Below are 6,516 nucleotides of genomic sequence, written 5' to 3' on the forward strand. Positions count from 1 at the left end.
TAAATCCCCAAGGATTTTTATACAGGTGAAATCATTGCCTTGAAGCTGTACCTTGTGAGAGGGAAGAAAGGTGGATGGAAGAACCATGAGCTGATTACATATGGGCCTCAGTGCTTCCTTCCCCTCCACTCTCTCCCTCTCATTTTTTAACTCCAGCAAGGAAGAATCTTCTCTCTCCCCAGCCAGCTTCTCAACCCACTGCTCACCAAAGCATCATTCCTCAGAGAATGATTGGCAAGACCCACAATTTAGTCTATAAAATGTGAGAGCAGGGAGAGGCCGTAATAATCATAGCCAGTGTTTACTGAGGGCTCATTATGTAACAGCCAAGCACTGTTCCAGAGACATTACGTATAGACAGACCCATTTCACACACACACACACACACACACACACACACACACACACACACACACACACGCAAATGAGGAAATTGAGATCCAGAAAGGTTACATGAGTTGCCCAAAGTCTCCTAGCTCTTATGAGGGGGACTTGGACAGCCTGGCTTCTAGCTGCTGTCCTGCCTCTCAAAGATTGCTGCTCCTGGCTTCCCCCACCCCATTTTACAGGTGAGGAAACAATCCCAGGGAGATGAGGGACTTGCGGGCTAGTCAAGGGCAGAGCCAGTCAAGATGTCAGGTCTTCTGACTGGGGCCCAGGGCTCTTTCCTCCACCCTCAAGATGCTGACTGCACTTCACTTAGCTCAGATTTTAGGTCACACCTAACGCTTCAAACTAGAGTATTCTTAAGTGCTTACTTACCTGCACGTGCCTCTAGCAGACATATGCACTGTACTCGAGCATCCCTGATGGGCTCGTAAAAGGCTTAGTATACCTTTCACCTATAGGTTAAATATAAATTCTTCACCTCGCCCCTCCTTGGCAGGCGAATACAGACAGAAGCCCGAGGAACAATGGCTCCTCACACATCAGTAGTGCTCCAGCAACGATCTGCGTACTCCCTGCAAGGCCGGCAAATATTTTGATAATCTTCCCCTACAGGATTCTCCTGTGGAGAACAAATTGGACGCAGCCAGGAGCCATCTCTCAGCAGAATTCCACAGGAAGAAACATTACATCCGTAGAGGGGAGTTTGACTCCCACCTTCTGGGGAGGGAAGCAGATTGCTCTTTGTATGTACTGTGGCTGGCAGAGGCTACCCACAGGGGACTGCAGTGCCCCTCAGCACCCAGGACAGGGCAGGGATGTGGGGAGCCCTCGGGGGAGTCGCTGAGTGGGAGGCAGGCAGTGCGGTGGTTAAAGGCACAACCTTCAGGGTCAGCCAAACCCAAGTTTTGAGGCCTGGCTCTGCTGCTGGAAGCTGTGTGGCCTGGGGCAAATGCCTTCACCTCTCTCTGCTCCTCAGTTTCCCCACAGTAAAGTGGGGATAAGAAGAGTGTTCACCTCTTGGATTGGCTGTGGGGAATTAGACACAGTGATGTCAGGGCGGCATTGAGCACGGGGCCTGGCACATGCAGGTGCTGAATAACCCTAAGCACGGTTGTCCTCGTGGGATCCTCCCCTTTCCTTGTAAGGAGCCCCATGGGGTGAGCTCTCCACTGTCACTAGTTCTGTTAATGAGCTTTCCTTAGGAAATGTGCCTTTGGGAGAGGCAGGAGAGGCCCGAGTGACCGGCTGACCCTCACCACAAGTCCCCGTGGCTGGAACGGAAGTGGGGGTGGGAGGGCACATCCCATTGGGTGAGAGCACTAAGGATGACCATCTCCCCCCACACGTCCATCACTGGGCAACGAGGACAGCCCCAGAGAGTCCTGGCATGGGACATCTCTTCATAAAGGCACATTATTATTTTGAAAAAGATAAAGCCATATTAAGCAAGCATTTATAAAAAGGAGAAAAAAATATAAAGCCAGTGGGGCAAAGAAGACGCTGTACAGACTGGGGACTGCGTGGGAGTGCAGGGACTGGGCAGGGCCACAGGAGGCCTGTCTTACATGGTGGCCCTCTTTGTCCCCGCCTCATGCCCACTTTCTGGCCCCAGCCCCAGGGTCTCTTTCTGAAGATGGTTTTGCCTCTGTTTTCAGTGTCTATAGGTCTTGCAGGACCTGGAGGACTTCCCTGGGACCCAACATCCTCCTGGTGACTCACCAGTTGGGCAGCGGGTGCTGAGGCAGAAGACTCACTTCCTGTGTCCCTGAGCCACCAGTCACCCTCCCCATGCCTGCCTTCTCCTCCTCTGAGAGCACTTGAGTCATCCTCAGGGGCAGGGCCTGGCACAGACAAGGGCTGGGTGAATGCTGCTGAGGAACCCAGGCCAGCAGGAATGTGCGGTTTGGGGTGCTGTCAGGAATGGACACACTGCTCCTGGAGCTTTAGCTAACAAAAGAAACTTAACCTTCCTAAAGGTATTGACCCATCCCACTGGTGCTTTAGTAGTAAAATTCTCCTGGTGGAGAGTCTTGGGGCCAACACACCTATCCTTGCACACTTCCCACCCCAAGCGTACCCACCCACTGCAACAGGTCCCTTCCTGAAGCCACGTCCCTGCTAATGCATCTTTTCCATGGTCTGTGAATCTGGTTTGACGTTATGAGAAGGAAATAGGTGTCTGGATGTAGGGGTGTGTGAGGGTGGGGTGAGGAAGGCATGTGGTGAGGAAGAATGTTAACCAGAAATCCAAGCACATGGGCCACAAAGGAGTTTTAGAAACAACCTCAGCCCACTGTCTCCTGTCTGTGCCCCCAACTTATCAGCTCAGGCCTAGGTCAGCTGAGGTCCATGGCCAGCTTGGCACAGCAAGCTAAGTCTGGTTCCCAGTCCCAACCCCCAGCTCTCAGCTCTGAGCAATGGCAGTGGCTGCTCTGGTTGCCAGGCCCTGTGGTAAGTCAGTGTTGCTGGTGTACATGGCCTCAGGTTTAGATCCCGCATGGTGGGGATGCCCTGCATGGGAGGGATGGCCCCGTCCCTGATTTAACTCTGCTGCTCCAGTTATGGAGCTCTCTTGGAGGCATACACAAAGCCAAAGCACTTCATTAAGACGGGAGGTCAGATAACAGCCCCAACCCTCTTTGGAAACTGTACACTGCCCAGTGGCATGGAACCAGCCGGGTCCCAGCCCTCCCACAAGCGCCAAGCATTGTATTTCAGTGCAACTCTGCTCCAGCTACTCCCACAGGAAGGAGACGGCTTGCTCCTACCTTGTTTTTAATTTCCAGAATTCTGCAATCCCCTTAGGAATACTCATGTTTTCATCATAGAGTGGCAGCTACTCACGTGCTTCAGAGCCTTCAGACCTGATCTCGGTTGACCCCGGAGCTGTGGTCTCTGGGCAGCCGATGAATAGGACTAGGGACCAGCCAAGGGAGCCACCTCTCTGCAGTCTGGGGCTGGCCGTTGTGGTACCTGCCTTATTGTGAAGATGGGCTGCTCAGAAGTTACCTGGAAATGGAACTGTGGTCAGGCCAGGCCCTTCTTTAGTTTCCAGAGGGGAAGTGGATGGTATATACAATCTGTGTGGTGAGTTGTCTCATTGGAGAAATGCAAAACACATTCATCAATGATTTTTTAAAATTTCTGGCTTTTAATAATCAGCATGTGTGTGTGTGTGTGTGTGTGTGTGGATTAGGGATTTTTAAAAAGTGAAACACCTCTACAGGCTTTCAAATTATATATACATATAATGATATTACATATTACATTTATATTATGTATAAATGTAATATGTAAATTACACATATTACATTTATATTATGTGTTTTGGTATACAAAGTGCTTTTATATGCCCATTCATTTATTTATTTATCCAACAAATTTTAATGAGCCCCTACAAAGACCCAGACACTTTCCTAGGCATGGGCAGACACAGGGTGAACAAGGCAGGTAAGACCCCCATTTCCGCTGAACCCACTATCTAGGTGGGGGTCACAGACCATAAATAAGAGACAAACGAATCAGCAAGACGTTCAGTGATCAATAAGTGCTAGGAAGACCATAAAGTCAGGTAACAGCTGGAGCTAAGCTGTCCAATATGGTAGCCACATGTGGTTGTTTAAATCTAAGTCTAAATTACTTAAAATTAAGTAAAAGTTAAGGATTCAGTTCTTCAGTTCACACTAGCCACAGTTCAAGTGCTGAATAGCCACATGTGCCTAGTGGCTAGTGGTATAGGGAATTATTTCCATCATCACAGAAATTTCCACAGGACAGCAAAGGGCTAAAGAGAGACTTGAGGCTAATTTAGATTGAGTTGCCAGGGAAGGCCTCTCTGGGGAGGTGCCCTGAACCCTGAAAATGAGAAGAAATCAACAGCTCACAGGCCCGGTTTGGGGGTGGGGTGTGGGCAGACAGTTCTAGATACTCTAGGACAAAAGCCCAAATGTAGGCACAAGACTGGCAAATTTGAGGAACAGAAAGAAGGTTGGTGAGGATGAAATGTAATGAGCTGGGGGCGAGGAGGGTGGAGATGAGGAGGTCAAAAGTAATCATACAAACAGCTGGAGGTTGTTGAGTGCTTACTATGCACCAGGCATCCATGATGTAAGTATTATCCTCATTTTACAGATGGGAACACTGAGACACAGAGAAGTAGAAACACTGGGCCAAAGTCACAGAGCTCATGAGGGGACAGAGCCAGGATTTCAGGTGGGTGGTGTGGCTGTGAAGCACTTAGTCACTATACTGTGATGTGCCTCCAAAGAGCCAGGGGCTGTGTCATAACACCCAGTGAGGAGTTGGGCCCTCATCTGTGTGTGATAGGAACTCATTGCAAGTTTTTAGGCAGGACAGTGACTTGGTCTGTTGCACTTTTAAGTGATTGACCTGTTCATAGCGGGGAGAATAGATTGCAGAGGGTCAAGTCAGCAGGCTACCTCTTTACTGTGGCTCAAACTAGGATAGCAGCAATTCTTTGCTTTTATTTTTTAAAGCCTATTGGACATTGTACTTCTATTTTTCATGGTTTACTTATCTCCAAGGGCTACAGTAGATAAAACAATGTATCTTTTCTAAAAAAATACATTTACACATTCCTAAGAGTTGGTTGCTCCAAAAGTCAGTAAGTATACCCCAGCATTCATTTAGTTGTATGAAAACCAGTTGTTGCCAAGTCTTACCCAGTCCTGTTTAAAGCATCTTTTCTACATTCTTTAAGTTGTTATCAAATTAAGCCAGTGATCTTCCTAAATTGGGAAGTCTGACTTGAGTTGGTTCCACCTCCACCCTGGATTATTTCCACATCTGTGAGAAGAGGTGGAGTCTTGGCTCTGGTGGGAACCCAAGGTGTGGGTTTCTGTGTACAGGAGAACTTCATGGGCTCTGCAGTATTTAATCATCTTGACCTTGAGCATTTACAGGAGCAGGTATTAGGACTGCAGTGATACTCACGGCTCCCCAGACCAACTTACCCTGTGATGTTGACTTTGGATGTGGGGTCTGTGTGTTCCAGATTCCCTTGTGAAAGAAGGAAGGCAGGCACATTGACAGACCTCCCAGGGAGAGAGCAGGAGTGTTACTTCATGTAAATCCACTCCCAGAGCCTGCAAAAAATTGCCTAAGGGGCTTAAATAAAATACAGTTTCTAACCCTTAAAGCTCTCTCTCATCAAATTCTAATTGTTTTTCTAGACCTTCTCTTCCCAGTAGCATGGAGCAGGGGGAGCAAGACGGCTGAACTACTGCTCCTCTTCCAGCCACAACTACCTTGTGTGGTGGCCTGTTTGGGGGTACAGGTTCAAGTCCAGGTCACAATGCTGTGGTGTTCCCCTTCCGCCTTCATGTCAGGTCATTTAACTTCTCAGTGGCTGCCTTTCGTCACCTCTAAACTGAGGATATATGTGGTTGGCTGCTGTTCTACCTCATAGTGCTGCTGTGAGAATTAAGGAAGTCAAACAGAAAGGTTATGACAGTCAGCTGTGCTACCATATTATCACTACTGGAAGGGAAAGGATAGGAGAGGGGGAGGCCAAGTCCAAAGCCCCGTCCCCAGGCGGTGATGAATAAGCACCCTAGAGTCACCCAGAACAAACGCCCTGGAGCCTCTGCAGGTTAGTCAGAGGATTCCCATAAGCTCCCGGCGCTGCCCAGAAGTTACTATAGGTTGGTCGACACCACCCTGCAGCCCTGGCCGCAGTTTCCGCCGGCTCAGCATTGCTCGGTGCCCTGGGACAGAGCTGCAGCGGCCTGGCTGCTTCCTACCTTGCCTTTCCCTGGCCTGCTGAGGCCAGCCCGGGGCAGATATGGCAGCTCCTATGGCAGAATGCAAAGGGAAGGCCTTCTCGGTTTGGGGTGAGGCTGGAGCCACTTGGGTTCGGCCCGTGGGTGAGTGACCCGGGCCTCAGGCTGGTGGGACCCAAGTCTGTGGCCTCTCCTGGAATCGCCTTCTCTGGGTTGCGGAGCTGACATCACCATCCCTCCCAGATGCTTCTTTGCCTGTTGTCCCAACAGCTGAGGGTTTAATTCTCAGTAACAGTGACTCACAAGACAGCAGTTCCTCATTTGCCAGGGAAGTCTTGTGTAGATTAAGCCACTCTCCCAGGTAGAGGAAGGTCTTTACTTTTCA

This window comes from Cynocephalus volans, chromosome 8, assembly GCF_027409185.1.
Source record: "Cynocephalus volans isolate mCynVol1 chromosome 8, mCynVol1.pri, whole genome shotgun sequence".
Lineage (NCBI taxonomy): Eukaryota > Metazoa > Chordata > Mammalia > Dermoptera > Cynocephalidae > Cynocephalus > Cynocephalus volans.